This window comes from Ips typographus, linkage group LG1, assembly GCF_016097725.1.
Source record: "Ips typographus isolate SLU linkage group LG1, UJ_Ityp_2.0, whole genome shotgun sequence".
Taxonomy (NCBI): domain Eukaryota; kingdom Metazoa; phylum Arthropoda; class Insecta; order Coleoptera; family Curculionidae; genus Ips; species Ips typographus.
This window is the reverse complement of record NC_138422.1, coordinates 15,533,760-15,546,369: the sequence shown is the minus strand read 5'-3', so window position 1 is coordinate 15,546,369 and position 12,610 is coordinate 15,533,760. Positions and strand designations below refer to the sequence as shown.

At 31.8% G+C, this 12,610-nt stretch overlaps 1 protein-coding gene and 1 long non-coding RNA gene across 5 annotated transcripts in view; one reads left to right on the top strand and one right to left on the bottom strand.

Annotated features, from left to right (window-relative positions):
* The window catches only part of LOC145740186 (follistatin-related protein 5-like), a 103,505-nt gene that overhangs the window by 54,772 nt on the left and 36,123 nt on the right, over positions 1 to 12,610 (top strand). The window lies entirely within an intron of this gene.
* On the bottom strand, positions 11,436 to 12,223 carry LOC145740194 (uncharacterized). The gene is made up of 3 exons (XR_014181369.1): positions 11,950 to 12,223; positions 11,659 to 11,841; positions 11,436 to 11,590 (listed from the first exon to the last, which is right to left on the bottom strand). It is a non-coding gene; the product is annotated as an uncharacterized LOC145740194 (long non-coding RNA).

The window sequence follows — 12,610 nt, the reverse complement described above, 5'->3', positions numbered from 1 at the left end:
GTAAAAGTTAATCGGAATACAGTTAAACAAATTTACACAAATTTATGATAAAATTACAATTTAAATTTAAAGCCAACAAAGTCTTTTTGCTGTGACGTCATTTTAATTTTGTTTAATTTTAGCTATAAGCTTGTATTTATTTGTTGTACTAATTCCCTTGCTATTACTTTCTCCACTTACTTCAACCTACAAAAATTTTAAATAAAAAAAATTTTTCGACCACTTTTTGACCAATTTTTTGACCAATTAGCGTATTTGGGATATAACCATAATTTTGTTTTTTAAGCAAATTTCAAACAAACTATTTATCAAAAACCCACAAAATCCCATTTTAAATAGCTACATAATAATAACAACTTTTGCATGCATTGCGCATAATAATTGTGTTAATGGTGGATTTAATGCCAGATTGTTGGAAAATAATCATACAAATTGTAACAAACCTGATTATGTTTCGCTTGTCCTCGTTATCGCTATTTAATTTAACATTTTGTCTGTAGAGCCCTAATTATTTTCTATTAGTCGCCTCATTTTGCATATTAATTGGTGGTCATAAATATTAACAAGGGGAGGAGTATTTGGGGTAACTTATGTCGACACAAGCTGATTTTAATCTTGGATTGTAGTTAATTTTCTTGAATACCGTGCCGGTAATTATAGCCCGTGTAAGCCTCAAATTTATGAATTTAAGGCGATGTTTAAAGCATTTACCTACTTGTAAAATAATAATTTAATTCAGTGTTAATATTTAGTTTTTACATGAAAATTGCTATACAGTAAGGACAAAAAAGGAATACATCTTGTGACATTTAAAAAACGCCTTTTAATGGTTCCAAAGTGGTTCAAAATCAAATTACAATAACAAAACGAAATTTTGGTGAAACCTTCATTTTTTATTTTATTTTCAGTTCTATGTAAAGAATCAATTGAATTTACTCAATGTATGAGACTAAAATACAAATTTATACACATACACAAAGAAGTGTGTAAGTATGAATATCTCGAAAACATTATTAGATACGGACCACTTTGTACGGTTCAAAAGAAAACAGTGAAAGCTCTATTCGTTTTATGCCTGCGCTCTAAACTGCCCTCCATTTTATAGCGGTCGGTTCTTTTTCCTACTTTTATACCTCGTCGTCAACTTCAAATCGGTAAATTTACAGGAAGGCATGTTTTTATTTCCCTCATGGCTAAATTACACCGAGGCTCTTTGCTTAACGGCGTGGTTCTTGCCGTAAATGAGGTTATTGAAGCTTTCGTATATTGTGCAGGTAGTTTAAGGTTTTCCTTGCATGGAAAATTACACGTTTTCATTTAATGCCACCAATAAATTTCGTACAAAGTAAGTTCTGGAGTATAAAATAAAAACCTGGTCAATAAAACTATCTTGTTAGAGATAATTACGGTATTTATATTTCCTTCCTCTAGGGTAAGCAAAAAGCAAAGTATAGCGTAATTAGTGCTCTAATTAACCTCTGCTTTCCTTTCCGAAACTGGGTATAACAATATTATAACTCGGTGCATGAATAAAATTCACTTCCACCTGGTGCACTTTGCATTTTGAATCGAATGCAATGTTGTTGAATATACTTAAATGGTTTATTTAATTACATTAGTATAAATGGAACCCCAATCAATATGCATTACAGTGCTTTTAGTCTTCTCTGTCCCTTTGAATAGTTGTATGGTTATACTGAATTATTTTTATTTTTAGAAATATATTTTTAATTTGGATAGCTCAATTTGATATTTTTATGGTCCACTGTTTGTATTTTATGATTGATCAAAAAAGCAGTAAGCTGAAAGCTGTTTTTTTTTACCAATCAAACTATTTACTGTACTAAAATTTCAATGATTTAAACATATTCGTCCGCTCCGCTCATCTTCTTTTGAAAATGTTAGGCAATTAGCCAGCCCAAACGTTTTATCACCTTTATCTACCCTTCTCTTGCTTTTCTTGAAAACCTTGGACAATGCGTTAGCACATTAATTTCTGGACAATTTGTTAACTCATTTTTCTACTCTTTTATAGAAAATTTTAGGCACTTAGCCAGTACAATCATTTCAGGACATTCTTCTTCTCTTCTCTTGAAAACTCTGGACAATTAGCCAGCCAGTAAAATACTGGTAAATTACAAATACTGTAGCAGTTCAAATTTTAACACCGCTTTTCTCCCTGACTGTATCAAATTTAGTAGTGTTTTTTCAGGTTATTGGATAGGAAATTTAATGAGGATTTCAAAAATGTACTTAAAACAGTCATTTTCTCACTCCAAGTGGGTTTGACAAGCAATTTTGTTTCTGACTCTCAAACTGTGCTCAAAAGTTGCAAAAATCAGGGTTTAGAAAAGTTAATTGCAGTATTCGATGCAAAACGTGTTTCTGAAATGTATGACAGTTATTTTGACAACTGTTATTTGTAAATTACAAATTGCTTAAATAATATCTTTAGATTTGCGTTATTTTTCTCACCTCTAAACGTATTATTTGTCATTATTTAAGCATGACGTATTAAAGAAAAGTGACAAAAAGCCGAAATTGTAATTTTTTAGAAAAGGCATGTAGTAGCCTTGTAGTAGCTTAATACAAGAATTGTTTTGCCAAAAAAGTTTTGCTTTATTTATTTAATATTTATTGATAAACCTAAATCTCTAAAATAATAAATAACAAATCAAATCAGTCTTATATTCAGTATTTGTTTTTTCATGATTTTATTTTGACAATATTGTTCAAAAATGACTTAGGACAGCCATGACAGGAAGACGGTTTTAAATTGGTTTTCTTTCCTCATTTAACCGACTTAGTCATTATTTCTTGACCAAACTTTCAAATTACTTATTACAATCTTATTCAAATATTGCATCTCCTTCGAAAATTCTTTACTTTCCAACCGTCTTTTATACCTTCAATTAGGGGTCGGAGTAAATGAATCTTTCAAAAGGTTGCCTTTTAGTATATTAAATTTTGCTAATTAATTACCAGCCCTCAAGCACAATCAACAATATTGTACCAGTTATTAACAAAATGGTTATCGCCCAGCGAGAAACCTAAAAGGTAATAATGATTGTTTGAATACGGTAACTCCAAATATTGACTTTACCTGATGAAAGCGGAATTTGAAAAAAATCTATGTAATAACATTGACTGTAGAATTTTAAGCAATTTTATTATGGTCACAATGCAATTTACCACACTCTTTTAGATTGAAGTGACATGAAGCAAATTGTTTCCAACCCTACAAAAACAATCAATCGAAATGACGAACAAATAGTAGTTTGAACCTTTCATTCTGTTTTGGGCACAAATAGTAATGTTTTTCAAACAATGGATAAAAGGAAATGAAGTAAACAAAGTGCAATTTTCTTAATCGGATGAGAAAGAGCTTGGAGATATTGTCCTAGGAGCTAAAATATCATGTTACCAACTAGAAATTACGACGGAAAAGGAGCTTTTCCAATTCAGAATCTCTTATCAAATTGTCCTTTTTTGTCTTTTCGGGCTAAAAGTCGCAAAAGGTTTTTAGCCAGCAAATTAATTACACTTTTTTTCAGTATATTTTAAAAGGTACAGCTTTTTAAAGTAGCTCATTTATTTTATCTGAAAGTAATTAATTCTGGATTGTCTTGGGTTACCTTTGATGTTTCATATTAAGAAAATGGACAATATTGAATCTAAAGGTAATAGTAAGATTTAATATATTTATTAAGGCTTCAGTGATTTTAATAAAAACATTTTAGTCAAATATTTTTTACCTTAAAAGAGCAATTTACGTCTGGGGTATTTCGAAAACGGTAAGAGATACAAAGTTGGTTAAATTGTGGCAAAATTACGCAATTTAGAGTTTATTAATGAACCGTCTTAAAATTGCAATAATTCCTGTTACTTGCGCAGATATCTTTAAAATTAGATTTATTTTTTTATTGATTTTTCTAAGCAAAATCAGATTCAAGAGACAAATTCAAATGAGAAGCAAAAAATTACCTTTTTAAAAATAATAATAATAATCTCACTACGGAGTTAAGTTGAAAAATATACAGACATTTTTAAGGATTAGATGATTTTAACTGATTTCAATAGTTTTACAAATAGGCTGCTGATAATCAGATATGTAATTAATAAAAATATGACTTATCATTAGAATAATAATACATCGAAAAAGAAAATTAGCTGGTCAGAAAGTTTTAGAGCCTTTGGCAACATTCTATAGCTTGCCAGAGCGTTATAGAGCTTTTTGCATCATTTCAAAAGATTCCAGTTCTTTGATGAAGGTTCTATAGAACTAGTCACAACGTTTTAGAGCTCTTGGCAATGTTCCCAAACCTTCCAGACCTTTGCAAAATCTTCTAGCACTTGTCAGAACATGATGGAGCCTTTGGTAACATTCCAAAACTTTTCAGATCTTTAATAAAGCTTCTAGAACTAGCCAGAACGTTTTAGAGCTTTTTGCAACATTCTAAAACCTTCCAGACCTTCGAAGAAGTGTGTCAGATTGTTCTAGATCCTTTGAAAACGTTCCAAATCTTTGAAGAACCTTCTAGAGCTTGCCAGATTGTTTTAAAGCATTTTACAACTTTCCAAAATCTTGCAGACAATTGAAAAAGCTTTTAGAATTTATCAGAACGTTCTAGAGGTTTTTGAAATATTTGAATACCTTCCAGTTCGTCGATGTAGCTTCTAGAACAAGTCAGAACGTACCAGAGCCTTTGGCAATGTTCCAAAATCTTTAAGATCTTTGAAGAAGTTTCTATAGTTTGCCAGAACGTTCTATAGCCTTTTGCAATGTTCCAAAACCTTCCAGAACTTTGATAAAACTTCTAGAACTCGCCAGAAGGTTGTAGAGTCACCTAAAACGTTTTAGAACCTTTGATAGTCTTCAGAACATCCTAGTAACTGTTATGATATTTTTTTTTAGTTTTTGACTTTCGCTCGATATTCGGTCAAATTTATATCGTTCTCGAGTAATGCTGAAATCGACACTAATTTTTAATTTATGTCCGAATGCTAAAAATAACTTATTTTCATTTATAATGTAAAACATTTTAAAAAGTCTGCATTTGCCGAGGTATTTCTGTAATAAAAAATTTGTAGACTAAAGTTCACAGGGCAAACTTAGATTATATTTAATGCGGAGTTTAACGATTAACATATGACGATTTAACTCTGTCTCACCCTGTATACGCAAATCCTTAATTGAGGGTATCCATAAATACCGATACACAAGAGAATTGGAAAGTAAGGAATATTGGAAAGAAGATATGAAATAAGTCAGGTATGGAAATTTTTCGTTTCAAAGTTTAGCCTGCGTTAGCGAGAATCGAATAACGCGAAGCGCAAACCGATTTTTCGATGGAATTTTTCACATTTCCTTAAGTTATACAAAAGATAACGATCGAGCATTCCGGCTGGATATCTGGAACGGATGGATGGCCGTAAAACTCTCAATCCCCGTACTGATCCTAAAACAATTTTTTCGTTTTTCGTCAGTGTCGTCAGTGAACTATAGCAAGCGTGGTAGTTATCTGAAACAGGATATAAATTAGATTCAATCCGTCACCGAGCCGGAAAATAAATTGTTCAGGAACAATCCGAATAACGATGTTGCGTTTTTCCCCGTTTCTAACCAAACAAAAAAACCGACACAACCTCGGACACGAGCACAATGTACGACTTCAGCAGGTTCCCTTGGCAAATGACAAAATCGATGCCGGAATGTATTTTGGAAACAAAGTTTGGAACAGATAGAACAACACATTTAATGGTGCAGAAGAAGAACGATCAACAGCTAATTAGAAAAACCATTTATTGCCCAGAGGGTCGGGTAAATTACAGATTCTTTTTCTGGGGAAAATAAAAAACGATCGTGGCTGGAAATTGTAACAATCGCCTTTCCTTTCCGCATTATTAATTAATGCAACCATTAGGATTCCGGTCAGTTCATTTGGTTAATTACGACCATTATGTTATGGAAAGAGGCTCTAGAAAATAAAGCAGTGTGAATGATAAACAACTTTTTTACGAGTTGCTATGTCCCTCCTATTTTCAACAGATTGTAAAACACTTTCTGTTTGGATTGAAAAGTCCTGAACCTACACTTTTCTTTGTTTTTGGACAATGATAAATGATATCTCGGTTTCCTATAGCTACTACGATTTGTCTTGAATTTAACAAACTCTGATAATGTCAGTTATGGGACTGATTAGTTGCTGGTAAATATAATGAAGTTGGTTATTTTACTCTGATTCTTGCCATATTATGTATGTTTAGAGATGAAAAACTTCATTTGTAAAAAAATCAAGATTTTTAAACTGGTTATTTCCTTCTCAGAGTACTAACTAATACAGCTAGTATTAAAACTTGATTAATAATTATTAAAATATACTGTTAAAGTATAGTATTTTTTGTCTTTTTTACATAAATTCTAGTAGATTATGTCGCATAGTTTGATTAAATTTCCAGTTCTGGATACGTTGCAGCAAGACTGATCAATATTACAGCTGACAGAGCAAATAATTTTTTTTCGACAATTTCAGTCCATTATTGGCATATTTTGTCATTGTATTTCACTTTGCAATCACATTTTAAATGACAACTTGTTATTGAAACCTCTTTTAAAAATGTGACCAGTATACAAGCTTCTTTATCTTAAACCAGTCATTCAAACCGGTTTTTTTCCGTCTGCGACTAGTACATACAGCTAGTTAAAATGTGATACAAGAAAGGGAAGTAAAGTAACATTTAACTTAAAAAATAAGATGTCTCTGTTCCTCAATCCTTCCAGTATATCATAAAGGGTGCCACAAATTCATGTCTAAGTATGAGGATTTCGAAAACGGTAAAAGATACAGAGTTGGTTAAATGAGTTCAATCTTATGCCGTTTTAACATTTAAAAAATTCTGATTACTTCCGGAAATATTCGAAAAAATACGAAATTTCGGAAAAACGTTTTTATTTTATTGTAAGCTTATTTGATGAGATAATTTAAATTTGAAGTCTGACGTTTCGGTTTTTGTCAGCCATCATCAACATATCATCAACTTTATTTTTTTAAACGCGACCCTGTTTTTTTAAGGCAGATTTTAAAAGTGTTTTTCTGATTTAAATGACGTCATTAATCTTTTAAATTTTAGGTTAGAAAACTTTGATAAAAGTGTTTTTTCCGGCTATTGTTACAAAATTAGTAGCAGTACAGTATACAGAAATTCTGAGTAAATTTCTAATTTAATAAAATCCATTATGATTTCCTTGAATACTTCGGTAAGTAAGTTGTATGTAACATATTGCATATTGCACGTCATTTAAATCAGAAAACAATGCACTTCCAAAATAAGTTTTAAAAAAACAGGGTCGCATGACAAAAACTGAAACGTCGGATTTCAAATGTGACGATGTCAGGTTTTAGAGGGAAAAAAGTTGCAATGACAAAGTGTCGATAAATTTAAATTATCTCATCAAATAAGCTCACAATAAAATAAAAACGTTTTTCCGAAATTTTGTATTTTTTCGGATTAAAATTTTGTCTCCTAATTGCAACTTTGCTTCCATTTAACCAACTCTGTATCTCTTACCGTTTTCGAGATCCCCATTCTTAGATACGAATTTGTGGCACCCTTTATAAGAAAATTACTAAAATCTCCTAAAGTTAGCTAACCGAAGTAAACCGCGCGATTTGTATGTCATTATTAATAATACATAAAAATAAAATTCCAAAACTGAACAAACATGTTAAAATACAGTATGGCGGCCATAAGAAAAATGAAAGTAGATGATGGTAACCACCAGATGGTAAACAAATATTGTGACGTTGTAGTGGAGGAAAGGGGATTATAGTAAAGTGTCATTTATTTTCAGATCATCACATAAATCAATAAAAATAATAAAGCTAAATTCCAAAATTTCCGAATTTTTTACTTTTAAAACGGCAAAATATTCTACCCTAAATTGCGCAATTTTGCCATAATTGTGGCACCCTGTATTTTTAGTTACAGTCTATCAAACAAACCATGTTTATCAAAACAATAATTTTATTTTCAACTAGGTATGTAATAACGTTATTTCTTATGTGTAAACCAGGTGGAAAGATGAAAATGACCTGCTTTTACTTTCCACCCGGGTGGAAAGTACTCTGCAGTAACAGCTCGCAGCTCAGATGATGATGAGTAACAACTGCGTTTTCAGAAATCTCCATGTTAAAAGCACTTTAAGCAACGTTCCAGCTCAAAATATTAAAGACAGAATATTACAATAATGACGTTGTAAAGATTGTAAACAAATCACCAGTCGTTTATTGTGGTTGAAGTCATAACTACTCGTACCTATACTACCTTATTGTTAGAGACTATTAGCAATCAGTATTTCAACTGAATGATTTATTAGAAGCTCGATGAGATTTTGATAAATGGTTGAAAATAAAATAGTATACAAACCACGGTAGAAAGTTTAATTTCTGTCTCGAGATACAGTTACCTAAATTCTCTCCAAACTACTTAATTTCTAGACAGAAATCAAACACTTTCCACCTGAGTATGTAATATACTATTACGTTTATCTATTATTGGTTACCCTTCTGTAAAGAGACAAAAACAAAAAGTAAATAGGAGCTGAAATAATACATTAATTTAAATTTGCAACACTTAAATTACATAAAATCCTACCTTATAAATACCATTATTATTATTTGAGTATAAACGTGACAATATAATAATTATTATTAAACTCTGTCGAATCCTAATGCATCCGTTGAAATGCCTTTCCCACGATAAATCATTTATAATTAATTAATATTGCCCAGATGCGACAGTAATTAACTATTTAAACAATAAATTAATTGGCAAGCGATTACAACTGAAAATTGTCCAGGTCCAAAATAAATAGACAATCAAAATATGTGCGGTTTTTAATTAAATAGCTAGACGTGATGTATGCGTGTGTGTGTGATATGCTTCGGGTGAAAAATTCAACCTCATAAATTTTCGTCTGCAGTTTTTTTTGGAAAAAAATGAGAAACAAAACAATGCGAGGAAAACTGGCATAGTATGCAGAAATTCGGAATCGATAAAGGTTCAGCTGGTTTGCGAACCGCACTAACGAACTCAAATGTATCACCAAGGAAACTGCCAAACTATTTCCTCCGCGAATTTTCCAATTTTCAAGTCATTCGGTATTCCATTTCTGTGTAACAACTTAATTAAAATGAGCTGTAATTGTCGTCCCTAGAGGCAAGTAATCCAACATTAAAAACGTAAACCGTCTATTAAAACAACGCTTTATTTCCTATTTTCCTTTTAACTCTTTTTGTTTTGTCTAAACTTTTCCATTAGACTTTATTGTCAGTGTACAGGCAACGGATGATTTGCTTAACGCGTTACAAAACTTTTAATCCACTTTAAAGCGAAGCTTTAGTTCCAACACATTTTCAATTACGACAAGATTAACTATAAATAATAAATTAAGCACGCCAGAATAAGCAAACAAAATTGGAAATAACGTAAACTTGAAAACAAGAAGAAAAAAGGTATTTTTTAACGTTGTCAGCCTTCAGTAAACGACGGGAGGTAAATCTGCAATGAAAAATTCGCAAATCTCTCACGACAATGCGTCATCAAGAGTCGCGCCATTTACATAATGACGTCATTTATTTGCGACTTATTTCGGGCTACAAAAATCGCGACACGACCGAGTTTAGCTAATGTCGGCCTAAGCCAAGCTTATATTTCCGGTGCCGCCTGATATTTTAAAAGCAACCGGGCTGTTACCCCTAAATATTTTATCAGTTATTCAATGTCTCTTTTGTTCTTGTGCGCCCATTTTTCGGTTGAAGTGTATAGACAACAAACCCATTTTTATTTTCGACCATTTTTAAGTAGCAATTTATCTGTTGTATAACATATCAGTGGTAATAGAAAATTTTAATGCAAAAGTGGGGAAAAGTGGAAAATGGAATTTAACAAAAATTTAGATTAATTACATTCTTTCAAATAATCGTAAATGCTGTAAAGACGTCTCAGTTTTAAATAGAGTCGACACAGAAAACGACTACTAAGAAAATAACTTCTCAAAGCATCTCGATTTCCAAGTGAATAACTGGAAGCGAGACAAGAGGAATTCCGAAAAGGACTACCATCGGATGAAGCTCACGGAAATGGCATAATCAACTCAATGAAAAATTAATGTCTATAAAACAGTGGCTAAGAATTTCTGTTCCCATAACTAAAAAGCCAGGAAGTCCCAAACTTAGCACAACCACCATGCAAATAATAAAACAAATACTAGAGTTGAAAAAAGGAATGGAAGAGCACAAATTACTTAACAATTCTGTTAAGAAGAAGAGATATGAGATCACACAGAACCAGAGCGATACATGAAAGTTGTAAGGCCAAAACTGTCAATAGTTAATTTTTTTTCCCGTGGCGGTTACGTCATCAAGTGCTCCGCCATATTGAAATTTACGCACGTCGTTTATTACAAGCTAGGCTATCCATCTTTTTAATCACCTGTTTGGACGTTGCCGTTTTGACAAATTCCTCCTTTAAACCTCACAATATGTATCTTTCATTAAGCAATTATAAATAAAAATGAGAAAACTATATTGTTTTGAAAAAAACTATTCTAAGAATCTCACATGTTTTGCATGCAATAAATGCTTTTTTTTTCGAAATCTGTATAATTTATCGGTCCGTTTATTACTGCAACCAACAATACACCAGGTTCACATCTGCTCGTGGAAGATGTGGCAACATAGTGCACAGTCCCAACTGACAGTCGGCTAAACATTCTAAACAACATTTTGAGGTTAGGAATTTTAAAAAGTTGGAAAACAGCAAAAACTACAGACAAGAAATAAAAACTTAATTTAGGGTTGTTTAAGTTTATTAATTAGTGTTATTATTGCGAGACCTTCGTAGAATTTAAGATTTTTCTTCACCAAACAGAAAATCTTGCAACATTTGGTGGTAAACATAGGCGGAAAGTTCCAATCAAACTTTGGCTTGGGAACAACAACCACATTTAATTTAAATTATCTGGAAAGAACATCACAGATAGGTGCATTCAAATGAGTCATTAACAGCCCAATACCAACGTTTCAAGAATTATTCCATAAAATTTGCAAGAAAGGAAAGGCAATGTGTGTATCCTGGGGACTATTAAATCCTAAAGCAGTGTTTTAACTTATAACAGAATTGTTGGTGTTTTAAGAACTTGCTTCTTGGTTTTGTTATATAGATTGCTTATTTATTTCCTTTTGTAAATTTACCCAGCATTAAATACATATCAATTTGGTTTTGTTGTGTGATTTATTTAACATGTTTTTTCAATTTCAGTTCAATTTATTGTAAGAGCAGGTAGGTACCTCAGTTAAAGAAATTATCTAATTTTATGATTGTTTATGAAGAAAACTAGACTTTTTAGATAAAAAGGAAACTTGAGTGTACTTTTTAAAGATTTTATTTGTATATTTCATCATGTGTAAATAATACAATTAAAATAGTAATTTAACCTACTATCTGATGGAAAGGTATTTAACAGTAGCACCATCTGTTTCTAGCCTTATAGTCAGAGAAGATACGGCAAAAGTTATAAGGGCTAATTCTGCAAAATAATAGCATTTGATCAAATTTATGTATTAAGTAACTTGTATCTTTCTAATATTACCTGACCTGAAACTTATTAGAAATTTGTTTTTTCAACACTCTGCATATGGATTTTGACAACACCATTATAACCATTGTTTCAAACACCTTTTGTTTAGAGTCTTTTAGCGCAATTGATATTGGGACTTTTTAAATTTGGACCCTTTCAAAGCATGATAAGCAAACTCCAGATTAGGCAAATAAAGGTACCTGAAACATAAACTGTTTAGTATTAGCAGCTCATTAATACCTCTACCAGAGTCCTTTTTATAGTATTAGGTAAATCACCTTGTCAGCTTCTGCTAAATACACCTTTACCTTATATCCATGTTTCTTCGAGAACCCCTGGCTTGAATAAACTTGGTTTTTGTAGTGTTCTTGTAAAAACTCTTCTTGGGAGTAGGTAAATATATGGGCTGTTTTATTGTGACAGTGTTTTCTATTAGAAAAGGCATCCATTTCTGTTTCACAAACTCTAGTTTCTTCAGAATGTTTCACTGGGCCCCTTGATAGTTGTAAAGTGTATTAAAAAGGTGGCATTTTCAAAACTGACTACCCAAACACACACACATTATCTAGTAGTATCGCAGTTAAAAACAAGTTAAATCAAAATACTCCTTAAAATATTGTAAAATTTACATCAAAAATAAAAAATGTCTCTTTGTTTACTTTTTGTCAACAATGGCGGCCGATTTTCCGAGCCTTGTCGTCCTGATTCATTGCCGACGTGACTAGATGACGTCAAAATTCTATCGCGCTCGGAACGCATGTAATAGACAAGAAAGGCAAATGATGACGTAACCGCCACGGGAAAATAAATGGACCATAGTAGAAATAGCAAATAATTACAAATATAATTAACAAACCCGGTATAGTTGTATTAGATCTTCAGCTGAAGGTTCATACTTAAGGTTAAGGTAAGAAACCCACTGTACCTTACATCATATTTTCTGAAAACTACTAAAACCCCAGACATTTT